At 40.8% G+C, this 18914-nt stretch overlaps 1 protein-coding gene across 10 annotated transcripts in view; it reads left to right on the top strand.

The window, feature by feature from the left end:
- The window catches only part of Rbms3 (RNA binding motif single stranded interacting protein 3), a 1336321-nt gene that overhangs the window by 1176024 nt on the left and 141383 nt on the right, over positions 1 to 18914 (top strand). The window lies entirely within an intron of this gene.

Below are 18914 nucleotides of genomic sequence, written 5' to 3'. Positions count from 1 at the left end.
TTTTCTATATTAAGTCTTGGGTCAGTGCCATCATGCTAATAAATGAGGCATCTATAACTCATCTAAATTTCTTTTTCTCAAAAAGTGCTCCGGGGAACAAATGCATGGTGGCCTCTGAAGGAAAGAATGTTCACTGTTTTAAATAGAACTGAATCTGCACAATGGGATGTGATCTCTGGGAGTGCGTGGCTCCGTTCTTGAGGAGTGTCAGGCACCCTGTCTGGTAGTTTGGGTCACCTCTGTTCTAGGCGCCGCCCTAGGTCCTGAAAGAAGGAACCTGTGGCTGCATTGTTTTTAGTTGCAGATGGCCACTGAAGGAGAGTAGGAAGGACAGGTTCGTGGAGTCTGTCTGTCACGTGGAGATGGGCTGTGTGAAGTTACAGTAGTGGTGCACATGCCCAATCCTTCAGAGATACGTGGAGATCCTAGCTGTCGTCTATCCTGAGTCTTTCTTCTTCACTCTGTGCTCTGTGAACTAAGCCAAGTAGAATGTTGTGATGGTTCTGTTTCCTCCTGTAATTCATATTTAACGGTAATCTAGACTTGGGTAGCACATTTAGCAATCTAGCCCTTGCCCTGCATACTCATGGCTCCAGGTTCGAACCCAAGTACTGCTAAAACAAAACAACAACCGCAGCAATGTAAGGCTTCCCCTCTTTCTCGCTCTTGAAGTTTATGTATGTGATTATAACACTCCTTTGACTTTGCTCAGAAATAATTGTAATCTCTCAGCAACCGTTGAGCTGGCAAAGTCTTAACAAGGGAGTGAGAGAGGTAAATGATAACCTGGGATTTTATTTTTACATCTTCATATATTCAGATTGTTGCTCCAAAATATTATAGTCAATAGGGATAGCTGTTGAGTCTATATGATAGTTATACTGTCAGCTTGACAGAATCTAGAATCATTTGGGGGAGATGGGACTCTGGCATGCCTGTGGGGGATTATTTAAGTCATATGAAAGATAAACTGATATGGGAAGATCATCTTAATTTTAATTTTTAATTGGAGTGGGACAGTTTCTTGATTGGGGTTCTGAACTATATGAAAAAGAGAATAGGAAGTGAGTGCTGGTATTCACTACAGTTCTCTCTCTCTCTCTCTCTCTCTCTCTCTCTCTCTCTCTCTCTCTGCTTTTTAATTGTGTGTCTGTGTGCATGTGTGTAGCCTGGCGCTTGTGTTGAGGTCAGAGAAAACCATTCAGGGGTTGGATCTCTGTCTCTCATGTGCATCCTTGGGAATCACACTCAGGTCCAGGCTTGGCTGAGGTGCTATTGCCCACTGAGCTGACTCACTGGCCCTCTCTCTGCTTCTTCACTATGGATGTCACATGACCAGTTCCTTTGGCTGTGGATGTCATGTGATCAGCTCCTTAGGGTTCATGTAGCTGAGCTGTGCCTTCTCTGCCATGATAGACTGGAACCCAGAACCAAGAGCCAAAATAAACCAACTCTAACCATTTTCCTCCCTTCCTTCCCCCTTCCTTCCCCCTTCCTTCCTCCATTCTTTACTCCCCTTCCTCCCCTCTTCCTTCCTCCTTCCTTCCCCCCTCCTTACTCCTGTTCTTCCTTCCCCCTTCCTTCCTCCCCTTCCTTCCTTCCCTCCTTCCTTTCTCCCCTCTGTTGTTCTTATCAGTCTATATTGCCACAGCAACAGGCAAAGAAAGCCTGTCAGACAGTCGCGGCACACTAGGCGTACTCACTGAAAGAGGTGATGGCAGTACAGGGATTCTTTCTACCATTTGCCCTGCCTGTGAATCTCTTAAAATGATAAAATTATCTTTAAACTACCAAACACTTGAAAACCAGCAGACTGTGATAATGGTGTTGGCTTGTTTTTAAATACTTTTTTCTAAGTACAGTTTATTATCAGATAGACTAAAGCAAGAATTTATATTAAACAACCCATAACCAGAACTCTCATTTAATTACAGTGTACATCTCCCATTATTAATTCCCCATTAATCCCCACTATGAGGTGTGGCAAGAGTAAGTTCTCTGGAGATGTTAGATCTAGTTCTCTGTTGACTTACCTAGAGGATATCCTACTGGACACCTTCAGGCTCCTCCTGGACCCATGTACCACACCAACATCATTTTATGCTACCAAGACTTAGCTACAGACCTCAGAGAATTCCAGGCCTTTCTGTTATTACTTCAAAGTTACCTTTATTAAATGCGTAATTTTTATTTCATTGATTCCAACCATGTCTATTTCTGTTTGCTACTTGCTTGGTTATAACCATGTCTGTTACTTGCTACTTTAATGAGCCAGCTCTATAAGAGTATGACCAGCTAGAGTGCCTAATGTGACACAGCAACTTCTCAGTCCAGTTAATGGCTCCTATGATTTATCCAAGCGCTGTGAATACTTGTTCACATGAGTCCATAGAATGACTGCCATGAAGTGACTTATTGTGGCTTTAGAACCAATTTCGTTGGTTATTATTGTTTATGTTGTTGTTGTTTTGTATGCTTTCGGCTCTTGTAAATCAAACTTAAAAGTGTATGGGAACAAAGTGGAACCCAAGCAGAGAAAAATGGGACTGGGAGAGTCCATACTTCTAGAATGTTCTATTTTATGTCTTGAGTACTAAAACGAACTGTTCAGGTATAATTATAAATATTTTTTATTTGAACAGAGCCATCATAAAAGGTATCTATATATATTTATACAACCTCTTATACTTTGATCCCCTTTGTCTCATACAGATATGGAATGTAAGAATAAATCCCAAATACATTCTTTCATTTATTTTTTTTTCATATAAGCTTATGAGAGGATATATACACAGCTCTTAGAATTCTTCTCTTCTTTCTCCAAAAGAATGAGGGTACATACATGTCATGCTTACATGCAGATCAGTTAGGAGCTGGAGAGATGGCTTAGAGATCAAGAGCATTTCTGTTTTCCCAGAAGACCTAAGCACTAACGTCCTGAGGCATTACAACTTCCGGTGACTCTAGTCTTAAGGGACCCAGTGCCTTCTTCTGGCCTCTGAGGGTACTGCACACACATGACACACACAGATACATAAACACACATACTTTATTTCATCCTCTCTTCAAAGCCACTCCATTCTTTTCCTGAGATCTTTGTCCAGATGGCTGAACTACACTGGGTCTGAAAACAGTATCCCATTCCTTGTCACTCACTGAACTTTATGTGACTGGGACTTAGTCCCCTACTAGTGTATCTGACAATTATATTTGTGTATATGTCTAAGTGTCTGTTAGTTGTCTTTCTTTGCTATGATCTCCATGGCAGCTGTGTTCATAGTTTCTGGCACACAGCAAATGCTCTGTAAATATTCCCTGAATGGATAATGCGGGGAAGACTTAGCAAGGCTGTGATAAGTGCAGAAGAGGGTAAGAGGGAACAGGGGATAGTTTTGAGTGAACTGTGAGATATTAAGGGCTTCGAACTAGCTGGGTGGGTAGCTTAGTGGTTAAAGCTCTTGCAATGCAAATGTGAGGACTGGAATTTGGATCCCTAAACCCACATAGATTCAGGGTAGTTGTGGCAGACTGTCTGTGATACCAGCCCTGAAAGGTGAAGACTAGGGATCCCAGAGCAAGCTGAATGAGACTAGCCATGTCAATGAGATCTGAGTTTGATTGAGAGACCCTTCCTCAAAGAATAAAGTAGAGGAGTGATGGAGGATGATTCCCAACATCAACCCGGAGCCTACACACACACACACACACACACACACACACACACACACACACACACAAATGAAAAATAAATAAAAGCCTAAGACTAAATCCAGTTTCTGGTTTTATTCACTGTCAACTCATCTAGACTCTGACATTCAGTTTCTCATTTCAAAATACATTCAAAGTCAAAGCCAGGTTGTTTTAATAAAGAAATTAGTTCTTAAAGGGACATGTCCTAGTGTCATGCACATACACATAGGCAGCACCATTTCAAACCTGTTGCTTTGGTTTTTTTTTTTTTAGATCTTATAATACACATGAGGTACTAAACTGCAATTGTCACCCTTACCATGTCTGCCTATCCCCAGCAAGAGTGAATTCTCACGTGTCTGTTCATATTTGGTTTTGAACAAATGGCAGCAGGTTCTGCTTTCTGGCCAACGGCATGCAGCTTTATCAGAACCAACAGCTCATGTGGAGAGCTGGGCCAGATTAGTGATGCTCCATCTGAGCTACTTTTAGGGAAACTCTCCACCCCTCTGAGCCTACCTGGGCATAGCCAGGTTTCTCAATGTGTGTTTCCAGCATTCAGCTCAGTAGCAGTGGAGAACTGTTTTGTTTTGTGCTCAGAGAAGGACGGTGAAGGCGTTTGCCTTCACTGTTTCCCGTCCTCCTTGGGAGCATCTGAAAGGAAGATAGCCAAGAAGGCCCTACGTACCTTTCCCCTTATCTTTGGCCAGTATGATTAAGGATGTATCTGGATGGGAAGGACATAGAGAGAGTCTTAGAACTCCAATATATGTCAGCCCTGATAAGATGGACATAGTCTATCTGGGAAAGAAGATCTTCATGGTGTTGTAACTAGAAACTTTGAACTCCCATTCATGTCCACTCAGGCTCATATCCATTTTCAATTGATAGTACTGCTCTTTCTGAACTTTCAAAATGTTATTCTTTGACAGTTTTATAGATATATAGAATGTATTTGATCATATTCACCCACCATGACCCTCTCACCTTTCCCCCAATCTGGTCACTATCCTTCTTCCTCAAAATAAGTCCTGTACCTATTTTTATGATTTTAAAAATCCACTTATTCTTTGACAATTTCATGCATGTATAAAACATATATTTGATGACATCCTCTCTATTATTTCCTTCTGACTCTTGTTGGACCCTTTCTTTGCAAGAGACCCCTTTCTAAGTTTAACATAATTTTGTAAGTGGTTCACTGAGTATAATTAGGATTGCTCACAGGAGCATGGTGTGGGGTTATTTACAGGGGCATGGGCAAATTACCAGTGGTTCTACCATTGACAAAAATTGTTCTGTCTCTCCGACAACCATTAACATCCAATAGCTTCTCAAAGAGGGCCAGGAGCTTAAGAGGGGGTCATAAAAACATCCTATTTAGAACATGCAATAATCACATCTTCTCAACACTGTGAGCAGTTATGAGTTTGTGCAGAGACCGTGGTCTACTGAAAACTACTCTTATGTTAGCAGTGGGACAAGAGGCAAGTCTCCAAGAAAATAGCCCAAGAAGTAACACTTTCTGTGTGCCTCAGTGGGGCCTGATATTTATGCTGTGTGCTTCCGTGTTTTAAAAGCCATTCCCTACAGTGATTTGAATGATGAATGTCCCTCACAGGCTCATGTGTTTGAACACCTGGTCCTGAGTGGATAGCGCTGCTTGGGGAGGTTGTGGAACCTGCTGGAGGTGATGAGGCTTCAAAGTTTATAGTCTCATGTCACTTCCTATAAGCTCTCCCATGTTTCTGGGTGTGGTTGGAGGTGAGCTATCCCAGTTTTCTGCCCCAGATGCCTACCGCCATGCCTCCCTCACCATTATGAACTCTATTCCCCCGGGACCATAAACCAGGATAAACTCTTCCTTCCCTAGGTTGCTCTTGGTCATGGTGTTTTACCATAGATGTAGGAAAGTAACTAATACATTTCCCTCCATGTCAAACATAAGCCTATGACTGCCAATCTGTCATTTATTTAGCCTGTTTCTCACACACTATTGTGGGTTTGGGAGTTAAATGCTCCAACATAAACTCTGTGATCCAAGTTATATAAGCAAGTCTCAGAAATTTTCTGTGGCTGACATTAATTAAATACAAAACTGAATATTGAAAGAAGTAGATTATTATCCAATGGATTATATTTTTATATTATATATTATAATATAATATTATATACTTATATATAAATATAGATATAATTATATGGTAATATATAAGTATTTAGTTATATTATAGTAGAATTTTATATAACATATAATTATGTAATATTAATATATTATATTATATATTGTATTAAATAGATTATAGCCAATGGACTTTTCTTTGGTTTTTGGGAATGACTAATTAAGCATGATCTCTCCCTGTAATGAGGGCACCATGTATTTCAAAATGACTAAGTGTGCTTGCCTGCTTCTCTTTGTATCTAGCCATCACATCAGATGCCTGAGAAAGACTCTTTGTATTCAATGGGGACAACCCAACCACTTCAATTATACAAAAATCAACACATTTCCCAGTTGAAATGGCCAAGACAATGGCCAATGTGTATCCGGTGGAACTTGCAATACTCAGAACACATGCAAGAGGCTTCCAGTGTAAAGCAGGGATCAGAAAGCCTTCTTGGCTAACTTATTAGTGTTAAAGGCATTGTTAAGAATTGTAGGGCTCTTTATTTAGGGGTATTTTAAAAACCTGACAGATATGTCTGGTCATCAGTAGACTAAAGTGCAGTGTTGACCATTCAGCTGAGAGTGGTTTGCTGGCCTCCAGCCAGAGAGAAGCTCTCAGGGTATTGCCCACACTGCAAACAAGTAGGTGAACTTGCTAAAGTCGTTTCTCCCCCTCTCCTTCTCCTCCTCCTCTTTCCTCTTTCTCCCCTCTCCTTTCCTCTTCTCTCTTTCCTCTTCTCTCTTTCTCTCCTCCCTCATGTAAAAATTGATTAACAAAGAAATTCTGACTTCAAGAGATTTTTAAAACTAAAATGGCATGCAGATATTTCAGCTGAGGTGCCTGGCGGATGTCATATTACAAGTATATATAGTGGGTGAATAGAGGAAGAAATTGGAAAGGACTTCTGGATTCTTTTGTTACCTAACATCCACTTTGCTATCAGAAAGAATATCCCCTGAGCACTCAGGCTTTGTGCATTTTTCTTGCTGCTTGCTGTCTTGTAGATAACAGAACTGGATATAGGAGTCATGTTTTATATTAATTTTGAATAAATTTCTGGCAAGAGAGAAAGAACACATTGAATGACTGCATTAAAATTAATTAACCATGGGTACCCTGTGGGCACTGGAGCAGGTGGATGGGAGAGAGGCCAGGAGAGTCTGTGCCTGCCACTAAATCGGAAACAGGAGAAGCCACTCCGGGTAGCAGGGGCTGTGAGAGTTTGTGGACTGATGGGACAGGTCCACATCCTTTTTGCTTGATTTTGTAAGTAAAGATGGAGACACACATGTTTAGCTGGTAATGTTGGGCTACCTTTTGTGTTAAGTAATTTGGGTTTTAAACTTGTGAGAGACAAAAATAAAATCTGCATCACAGAAACCTCTGTACATGATTGGAATCCATGTGAGATCCTTTAAGGCTTGCTCCAAACAGACAAGTGTGCCAAGGATGATCAGTGGATTCCTGAACACTTACTTACATGACACCCCCTTACTTTAGTCCAGCCCTGAGCCTTTTTGTCCTGTTACTGTGACAACAACAAATGACCATTGTCTTTTAGAGACATTTATATGTGATTGTACTTTGTGCTAAAGTCTTCCACACCAAGGTATGTATTTACTTATTTAAAATTATATATTTATCTATTTTATTTGTTGTGTATGAGTGTTTGCATGTATGTATGTGTGTACAGTGCCTACAGATGCCAGAAGGGGGCGCCAGATCCCTTGAAACTGGAGTTACAGATGCCTGTGAGCCATGGTTGATTTAGGTGCTTGTGACTGAACTAGGATCTTCTGGAACAGCAGCAAGTGCTTGGAACTTCAGAGCCATCTCTGCAGCCCACTTACTGCTTCATGATACCTTAGCTATTTAGAGCATGGGTGATCCTTGATGTTTATTTGAAAAACTCAGTTTCTAAGACCAGGGTTAAATGTGTGTTTATTGATCTCCAAAGTGATTTAGGTTACATGAACCCACTCTTGAAGTCCTCACAATTTCAGTACTTTGATTTTTGAGTTAGAAGCTCATCCCCCTAAGTTCTTGCCCCTCTCAATCATTCATCTGCTGAAGGAGGCATTCCACTTCATCTGACACTTCTTACCTCCTTCACAGATAGCTAGTGTGGATGTAAGATTCACTTGTAAATGAGAACCGTATTTCTGCTCATCGTGGTTTCCACACTGTATGAAAGCGTTCCAGCTTTACTACTAAAAGTACATGCCTAGCAAAAAGAAGGGGACACTGGGTCCTTCTTGACCTGAGATGGCATTCAGTTTGGAGATGCATATATGTTTACTTCCTTCATGAAAGGAGAGCCATCAATGGATCCTACATCATGTTCTCTATTACACTTAAGTCTCCTTCCTCTTCCCCCCCAATACATTTACTTTTTCTAGAGCACTTAATGAGAGTTCCACATGAAATTCAAATTACCCGCAGGATGAATGGTGAGAATTCTACACTTTATTTTTCTCTATTTATTGTATTTTAACCATATGGGGGAGGATCAGGCATATGACCTCCAGTGTGTGCGTGCACGTGCTCACAGTGGCCAGAAGAGGGTGTTAGAACACCTGGAGTTGGAGTTGAGCTTCTGACCAGGGTGGCTGTGAGCTGCCCACCATGGGGGCTGGGAACTGACCTCTAGTCCTCTGGAAGAGCAATATGTGCTCTTCAACCATGAACCACCTATCCAGCCCCTTCTCTTGACTTCTAAGCTTAGAATAATACATTTTCTAAAAATGTTTCCAACTTTAAAATACAATTATTCTATTATTGCAGTAGTCAAAAACTATTTCTGTGTAAATTGTGGTTTAAGTTGGAGCTGTCGAGTTTTACATCTAGAAACATGCATACACACCTGCAAAACAAAAAGTGCTTCAAGTATAGGAAAAATAAAAGAGAGGATGAGGTAAACATTGTCTGATAAAGCATAGATAGACATTTTGGAGGCCTGCCTGTGTCTGCTTGTTAGTAGCCTTTTGTAGACCCTCCCTAGTGACTTATCAAGCTGAAGATATTGTTAAGTTCCAAAAATAAAAGTAAATAATGTTCGCTTTAAGTTTGTTAAGCCAAAAAGTCTTCAGTATCCACTTATTTAGTTCACTTGAAAGCAACAGCTCTTGTAACCATTAGCCCATCATATCTGTTTATATATTGATGTATTGTACTTAATATAAAGTTTAGAAAACTACATATTCTCCAGTAAGCAAGCAGAGAGTAATTACTTCTTCATAATTACTGGGAAACTTTATTGCCATGTATTGCTGTAATTATATTTTGAATACTCCCCACTTGAGTGATAGACCATAATGTCTTCTCCCATCTCACAATCTGAGACTTACAACAGCCTCTTGCTTCCACAAAGGCCTATTCTTCATTTAGTCTCTATTTTAACTACTGTTAAAAGCAACTAAACAAAATTAATTGACACCATAATCCTGCAATAAGGAAATTGAAGGCAATACAATATTCCCATGCTCCAGAAATCAGCTCATTAGTCAGGAGTTTGCAGCTGTCATTGGTGATGTATCCTTCCCTCTGTAATGGACAGTCAGAACAAGGCAGAGCTCAGATCTGACTCTGCACAAACCACTTGAGGATAGGGTTAAACATGGACATCATGGGAAGAGGCTATGGGTGAAGAGGAGACCATAGGAAATATTTGTATGGTCAAATCAAGGCGTTTTGTCCTGCATGTGCTGTATCCCTTCCAATTGCTAGAAAATCAAGCAGGCTCACTGCACTCCATGAACTGTTCACCTCTGGAAAGTAATCAACTCCATCTAGATATCTAGAATTTGAGGATCATATCCTGTATATAAGCCTATCTTCTAAGAATTAAGATTTATTCATTATTTTTATTTATGTGTATATGTGTCTTAGTTAGGGCTTGTATTGCTGTGAAGAGACATCATGACCGTGGAAACTCTTATAAAGGAAAACATTTGATTGAGGTGGCTCGCTTACAGTTCAGAGGTTCAGTTCATTATTGTCATGGCGTGAAGCAAGGCAGTATGCAGGCAGACATGGTACTGGAGAAGGAGCTGAGAGTTCTTACATCTTGACTCACAGGCAATAGGGAGTGGTCTGAGACACTGGGCATAAATGAGACCTCAAAGCCTGCCTCCACAGTGACACACTTCTCCAAGACCACACCTGCTCCAACAAAGCCACCTAATAGTGGCTAATATCTCCTAATAGTGCCATTATAATGGGGAGCCATTTTCTTTCAAGCAACCACATTCCACTCCCTGGCCCCCAAAGGCTTATAGCTATATCATAGTGCAAAACTGTATTCAGTCCAACTTCAAAAATCCCCATAGTCTGTAACAATCTCAAACTTATTTAAAAGTGTGAAGTTCAAAGTCTCTTCTGAGATTCATGCAATCTCTTAACTATAATCCCCTGTAAAATCTAAATAAAAAAACAGATCACATACTTCTAACATATAATGGCATAGGATCTACATTACCATTACAAAACATAGGGAAGGGATCATAATGAGGAATACTAGACCAAAGCTAGCCTGAAAACCAGCTGGGCAAACTCCAAACTCTGCATCTCCATATCTGATGTCACAGCACTCTTCAGATCTCCAACTCCTTTCAGCTTTGTTGACTGCAACACACTTCTTTCTCTTGGGCTGGTTCTTCTCACTGTTAGCAGCTCTCCTTGGCAGGTATCCAGTGGCTCTGATATCTCCAACATCTTAGGGTCTCCAAGGCAGTCTAGGCTTCACTTTCACAGCTTCATGCAATGGCCTCTCTAGGCCTCCATTCGGGGATACCCCTGACACATGCCTGGCCTCAGCAGCTTTCCTCAGGCATGGAGGCAAATTCTATAACCCATTTCTTCTATCCTTAACTCTAAAGCTCCATTAATCAGTGCTTAAAGCATTCCACTGCTTTCCTAACCCAAACTCCCAAAGTCTGTATTACTCCAAACAAAAATATGGTCTAGCCTATCACAGCAATACCCCAGTCCCTGGTACCAACTTGTGTCTTAGTTAGGGTTTCTATTGCTGTGAAAAGACACCGTGACCATGGCAACTCTTATAAAGGAAAACATTTGATTGAGGTGGCTCACTTACAGTTCAGAGGTTCAGTTCATTATTGTCATAGTAGGAAGCAAGGCAGCATGCAGGAAGACATGGTGCTAGAGAAGGAGCTGAGAGTTCTTACATCTTAACTCACAGGCAATAGGAAGTGGTCTGAGACACTGAGCATGACTTGAGTGTATAGGAGACCTCAAAGCCCACCCACAGTGACACACTTCCTCTAACAAGGCCACATCTACTCCAACAAAGCCACACCTCCTAATAGTGCCACTCCCTTTGGATGCCATTTTCTTTCAAACCACCACAAGATGTATGTGTCTCTGTGTGTACCACATGTTTGCAGGTTCCTGTGAAGGCCAGAAGAAGTCATCAGATCCCCTGGAACTGGAGTTACAGGCAGTTGTGAGCCATTCTACAGGAGTGCTGGGAATTGAACATGTACTCCGTACTAAGAGGAAGAAATGTTCTTAACTACTGAGCATCTCTCTAGACCCACCTTTTTAAAATAACACATTTAAACTTTCATTTTGCAATTTAACTTTTAAAATTAATTTAGTAAATATCTTGGCCAAGGTTGTTGATAGAGGAAAACTCAGTATTTCAACTTGACAATATTAATGAACATAAATGCCATTTTCAGTGGTCTTAGCCTAACACCTTATGAAGATCTGCAATAGAATCATTCAAGAATGTCACCCTTTGAGAAACTTTAAAATTCAAAGACATTTCAATTGAAAGCTTAAAAAGCCTTGCCCTGTAACTTCTAAATTTTCACTCTGTGCTCAAATTGTTCTTCCAAGTTTTTTTTTTTTTTCTTCCAATGAACAAAAGAACTCAAAAACCTCAAGAGAAATTTAAAAACCAGAATCTTGTGGTCTCTCTATATTTAACCCTTGACAAAATAGGGCATTTGGTGTGCTTCTGTATTTAAAAAAAAAAAAAAAGATTTATTTTTATTTCACAGGTGTTTTGCGTGCATGTATGTCTGTGCACTGTGTGCATGCAGTACTAGTATAGTCCAGAAGAGGGCATCAGATATATGAAACTGGAGTTATGGACGATTGTGAGCTGTTGAGTGGGTACTGGGAATCGAACCCAGGTCTTCTGAAAGAGCAGTCAATTCTCTTAAGCACTGAGCAATCTCTCTAGCCTCATATGTCTGTATTTTTAATGCTAGTGGATAAAAGTTTCCAAGGTTAATTAATCAATCATTCAAGGCCCTTTCTTTTACTACAGGGATGACCTTCTAAGTCTAGATATTCCATGGTTCTATAGAATTCCTTTAAATATGCATGTGTGAGCATGCAGAGACATGTCTGCTTATGTGTGTGTGTGTGTGTGTGTGTGTGTGTGTGTGTGTGTGTGTATACATACATATATATACACATATTTATATGTGTGTATGCATGTATATACACACATTTCTTGTGTGTAAATTGTATGTGTATGTGCATTGTATATGTGTTTGTGCATGTGGATGGAGATCATAAGTCAACTTTTAGTGTTGTTCCCCATGATACCACCCATCTGGTTTTTGATACAAAGTCTCTCGCTGTCCTGGAACTGATCAGTTTGTTAGGGATCTGCCTTCTCCATCCTCCCCAGTATTGGGATTACATGGTGCATACCACCATGCCTGACTTTTTTCATAAGTTCTAAGGGTTGATCTCAAGTCCTTTTGTATGCATTGCAAACAGTTCACTGATGGAGCCATCTCCCTAGTCCTTTAATGCATATTTCTTAACCAACCCCCATGTAAATAAATGTACCATGCATATAAATATATTGAATATATTGAAATTAAATTAAATTATGTAATTATAGATATAAACTTACTTTAAAGAGAACAAACAAAAGCAGGAAATATTTCTTTGAACAGAGAAAAACTTCCTGGACATGTCTGTAGAATAATTAGTATTTAATATTTTAATGTGGGACCTAGAGAAGGCAGTTTGTTTCTTTCTTTGTTCTTTTTTTTTTTTTTTTTTTTTTTTTTTTTTTTTTTTTTTTTTTTTTTTTTTTTTTTAAACAGGGTTTCTCTGTGTAGTTTTGGTGCTTGTCCTACATCTCACTCTGTAGACCAGGCTGGTCTAGAACTCATAGAGCTCTTCTTGACTCTGCCTCCAAGTGCTGGGACTAAAGGTGTGTGCCACCCCTGCCCAGCTCTGTTCCTAGTGTGGCCTTGAACAGACAGAGACCCTGCCTGCTAAGTGATAGGATTAAGGGAGTGTGCTGCCTGACTTCTTGTTTACTTAAAATGGTTAGCCTTTTCCCCTTGATCTCCAGGCAAGCGTTATTTATCAAAGCACAAATAAAATATCACCACAGTCCCCAGTGCCACCTATTGTCTGAGCAGTTAGACAGTCTACCTAATAGAAAGAGGCATCTTTGACAGTTTTGCATTTGTAATAGAGCCCCTTGCAACCAAACAATGATAAAGTCAACAATAACTAGAAATAAAACAAAACCACAGAGGGTTCCCAATGCAACCTTTTGAGACATGAATGGTGAGATACCCTGCTCATAGTGAGATGCAGCTTTGGCAGCTTTGGTTTACAGTTCGGAAAGAACCCTCACACTCTAGTAGCCAGAGAATGATAAAATTAGTAAGAGCTAGCACCAAAAGCAAATGAAGCTACTGAGAGTGTTCAGTTCAGCCTGTCAAACCTGCATACCTCAGCAGCACAATCCACATCCAAGGAGGGTTGTTAACAGAAGCCTTTGGGGCATTAGAGCAAAGCAGGATGGGAACAGAGAACAGAAGGCAGTGACAGGCTGTCTCTCCCCTAAGCAGGAGATAACCAAGAGGACAATTTGATATTTGCTTGTGATAAGCTAAGTCACTGAGATGAACTGTGGCACATCAAGACAGGGATCTGAACACAGGAAATCCTTGGGATGGGCCAACACCAGCTGGTTCTGGACACAGTGCACAAAGGCATGGCAAGGAATTTGCATCCTTGTCCTAAGGATATAAGGCAGGAGTCTTGATTGAGGACCTGTGGGACTAGACAGCATGTCTCCCTACTGGGGCAGAGCACTCAGCCATCACTAGTTCTTTCATGAAAGAAGTAAATCAGGGACATTTGGTTACCCCAGAAACTTGTCTTCATCAATGAGTACAATGGTCTATGCCAAGGGAAAGGGCTTTGGAAACTGTAGCTGTTACCACCACGAAAGAAGAACTTTGGTTATGAGGAACAAAAGAATGTCCCTTCCTTATATAATGCTTCTGGGCTAAAAAGAAGCTGTGTGAGTAGAAAGAAAGTTTTTGAATCTTAGGGGTGAAAAATTTGTTCATTAGCTTGACGGTGGAGATTATCACATGGGCACACACATATGTCAAACTTGGAAATCACCTGATATGAGCATGTGCAGTTTATTGTATGTCAGTAAACTCGATGACATGGTTTTTATTTGTTTGGGTTTTGTTTTAAAGTCAGTGGCCCAGCAAGTTGGCTCAGTGGGAAAAGGTACTTTTTGTGAAGCCTAAAGTCTGGGTCCAGTCCCTGGGGCTCACAGGGTAGAAGGGGAGAGCTCACTAGTACAAACTGTGCTCTGACTTTCACATGCACACTTACACACATGCCTACAGACAAGTAAATAAATGAATAAGTAAATAATTGTAATAGTTTTAAAAATGATTCAGAGCTGGTAGCTCTTGTCTGTAATCACAGCACTTGAAAGAGGTGGACAAGAGATTTACCATGAGTTTGAAGTCATCCTGGACAAAAGAGTAAGTTCTAGGCTAGCCTAGGCTACAGCAAGAGACCACATTAAAAATATTTAAAAGAAAAAACAAACAGACAACTACAACATATAAATAAAACTATGTGTGTTGTATTTACACACATGAATTTAGTTGCTAGAAAAGTATTTTACCTAGCAGGCATACTGACGTGACGCTTCTTAGGAAATATAGCCAATTTCTTGAAACAGAAAATGTAAGTTGCTTCTAGATTTCTATACCTTGGTGAGAAATTTGTACTTGTGCCAATGAGAAGATCACATGTGAGCATGACATCCCATTTCACAGGTGGATGGGGCCAGAATCTCAAGAATGCCAAGGGAGTAAGCACTCTGGAAAGGAACGATTTTACTTGGCATACACAGTTTGCAAATCTCACAGGAAATATTCTCACTCATCAGATAGTGGGATTAGCAATTGCATTTAGCTCTTAGCTTGCTCTTCTGGAGTGAATCAATATTCGTTATGATCGAAGGAAGATGTGTCTGCAGATAGCATGTTCAGTCTTTCTCCTGTAGGATTCATGCAGTTTCACCAAAGTCACTAAGTCAGATGCTCAGTGGATCAGACAATGAACAAGCCTGTGGATTCCATGATCTATGCAGAGTACTATCTATATTTAGGGATACCCTCAGACCTTCAGTACATGTCTGAAATTGCCCTTTACAATGAATCCCACATATCTTAATTTATAAATTAACCACAGTGTATTAGTCACTTTCTATTGTAATGGAAAAGCACCATGACCAAGGCAAGTTCTGGACGAGTTTATTTGGACTTATGGTTCTAGAGGGATAAGTATCTGGCCTGACAGGGAAGCATGGCAGCAAGTGGCAGCTGGGACAGCAGGAGTAGGAAGCTGTGAGCTCATGTTTTCAAAAACAAGCAGGAAGCAGGAGGAGCATGCACAGGCTGGGGATGGCATGAGTCTTTAAACTCCCAAAGTCTACCTCCAGTGATGGACTTCCTCCAACGAGGCAACATCACCCCACATTCCACCCCCAAACAGCACCACCAAATGAAGACCAAGTGTTCAAACATCTGAGCCTATGGGAGACATTCTCATTTAAACCACAACACATAGTAAGATATTAACAACAATCACAAAGAAAATGGAAAAAAAGTTACACTATACTGTCATGAAACTGGTATGAATGTGATTGCACCCTCACACTGAAAACATCGTACTGTGCCCACATTTCTAGTTTATATGATGTGAAATGATACTCTTGTGTGAAAGACTTCTTCTATAGAGACAAAACACACACAGAGGCTACCACATTTATTCATTCAGAAAGGGAACCATGAAAGACCAAAGTAGCAGTTTTAACAATCGCACCAACTTGGTGAACCAGTGAATGAATATTTGCTGGTATTTATTAACAGGAGTGTAAGAGGTTACTTACAGAAGCCTGGGTGACAAAAAAAAAAAAAAAAAGGCAGCTTCATTACCAAAAAAGGCCAGCTGAGCGCAAGAGACTGCTGGCAAAAGTTGCCCCAGCCTCTGTACAGCTTGCAAGCAGCTGGATGTCTGACTGTCTGACTGCCTCCACTCTGTACCGTTCAGCTGGCAGAGCCCCACCCCAGCGGTTGTTTATTCCTTTCTGACTGCTGGGCATGGACAGGAATCTTCCATATCTCTTTTCTCCCAGACATAGGAGGTGAGCCCCCTCTTTCTGGAGGGAATATTTCAATTTGTAGCAAATTATCACACAACAGGTCCTTCACTCATGTGGTGACAGGAAACGAGTATGGAGGACAATATGACTGCAGTGTGTGGTTTGCTTTCTTCCTGCACTTATTCTAGAGCCTTTAGCTCCTTACAGAACAGAACCTAATGGCTTCTCTTTGCCAATTCTAATGACCACCACTACTTTAAGGCTGCCATGGAGTAAGGTAAGGGAAACCTGCACATAAGCACTGAATATCCCACCGAAGGTCCTGCACCAGTGCCAGGAGCTAGGTAGCTGCCAGCCCAGCAACATATGCAGGAAGAAATGCTGGGGAAAGGATACCTCAGGTCCTGGGTGAGGTAGGCTGGTTGTGAGATGTCATCAAGTTCTCGGACCATCACAATATAAAACATGAGTTGGTTGTTTCTGGGATTTTCTATTAATCAATTAGCTAATTAATTAATTAAAAGATGATATAATATATATGTATACACACACACACACACACACACACACACACACACACACACACGGGAGGCCTCAGACTTATTATATAACCAAGAATGATGCTGAACTTCTGGTTCACTAGCCTCCACCCTGCAGAGTGCAAGGATTACAAAAATGTGAACCTTGCCCAGTTTGTGCAGTCCTAGGGACCGAACTTGGGGCTCTATTCATGTGACACAAAGATTCTACCAGCTGAGCTACATTGTCATGCCAGGCATTCAGTGCTTTTGAACCACACTTACTCCCTAATAACCAAAACTGTGGAAGGAGAACTACCCTATGATGGGATATGTTCTGTATAGGATAGGGACCCTATCTTATTTTGCATTACTCTTGTCCAGTGGTGAATCATGTGTTTTCTTTTCCTTTTAATCTGAAAAATAGATATCTGCAACTAAGAATAGTCTTAAAGGGTCAGTCAAAACATCACTTTTCTTTGAAGCCAAATAATTTTCAAATATTTATTTGTAGACACATGTTTGTAGATAGCCTGTTTGTAGATGCTGGGTTGCCTGTATTCTTTCTTCACTATTGATTTTTGAGACAATTAGAATTGTCTTCAAACTTGAAAATGCCCAGGGATACAATTAATATTTAGCTGAGTTCATGTTCTCAGATGGCAAGGGGAAGAAGTGATTTATTTTGGTTAATTATAAACTTACAAAGTAATATTTGGTTTATTCCAACATACAACCAGCCAATTAACCTTCTCAGCCTTCTTATTATAGTCACCAAGTTTGCTGGGTCAATGTGACTTTCTCTTCAGACATGTAGGGATGTGGAGACAGTTACCAATTGTCAAAACATAGTGTTGCTTTGTTGGGTTTTGAGAAAGACATTTGCAGTGCCATTGTTGGAAGAGACATTCTAATATATTTTAATTTTGATCACATTCTTCAAAGAAATGTATTTACTAAAGATGATCAGACCCCTATAGTAACTGTAATTCATCAGATAAAGGCATAGACAACCTTTGGTTACTGGAATCTAAGATTCATACTCCTACCCCATCTACCAGATAGCTTGAGGCTGAAGTTAGTACAGACAAACAGGTTTACTTAGGAAATAAAGGATGCTTTTCTGCCTCAAATTTCTACCTTCCAGGGTTTAGTGTTGCTTCTGTGGGAGGAAACAGGATACAGGAAGATAGGGGTAGAAAGCCTTTCTCTGGGCAGTGTTAAGGCACCCTTCTACCTCCTCCTGTTCTTCTTGGATTTGGACCTGGCTCCTGGGCTTTTTTGGGCAATCTCTGTCTTTTCTCTACAGACAAACAGGGTCCTTTCTCCACATCAGTTCTCTGAGCTGAGGAGGACTTGGGGAGAACTCTTTTAGAGGATGAGTCCTTACGAGTTTAGAGCTAGGAGGAGGAAAGAGGCAAAAGCCATCCCCTCCTGGGAACTGCCCTGACACACTTGGTGATAGTTTCTCAGAATTTTCAATTGGCATCCCAACAGTTTAACTTCCTGGCCTCTCATTGGCTTTTACTGGGAAACTGAAGGGGAAAGGCTTGCATGGAAGATCCATTTCTAGCATCTGTGCTGTTATGGAGGAGTAGTTGGCTGTTATTTAGCAAGATATCTACCTCTTTGGCAAGCAGCTCCCAGAATCTCCTTTCTGTTTTACCACCTGAAGATGCTAGTTCATCAACCACAAGACCTGGGGCCTAGAGAAATCAGGCCACACACCCCACACAGCCTATAGCCCTCTATCTGGGACAGAGAGTGAAGAGGCTTGCAGCCCCTCACACTAGATGCTACAAGAAAGATTTCTGGACCTTCTCAGTACCTGGCTCCTTGGCACATTGGCTATGCCAGATTAAATCACGTGCTATAATCCATTCTACCCATTCCCGGAAATGTTCAAAGGCCAGAGTGCCCCTTCATTCAGGAGCATTTCTTTTCCCTTCAGGCCCCCTGTCATGCTGCCCCTATCTGCTCTCTCTGGTATGAAAGTTCTCACACCTCGAAGCCTAAATCATGAATCACCGTGGTTGACAAGCCCTGTCTCCTAATGAAGTACATTTCTGAGTGTAACTTTGTGTTCCATCCCTTCTCTACCCCGCTGCT

Source organism: Peromyscus leucopus, chromosome 7 (genome assembly GCF_004664715.2).
Source record: "Peromyscus leucopus breed LL Stock chromosome 7, UCI_PerLeu_2.1, whole genome shotgun sequence".
In the NCBI taxonomy this organism is placed as follows: Eukaryota; Metazoa; Chordata; class Mammalia; order Rodentia; family Cricetidae; genus Peromyscus; species Peromyscus leucopus.
The sequence above is the reverse complement of the archived record's forward strand: the minus strand, read 5'-3'. Positions and strand labels throughout refer to the sequence as shown.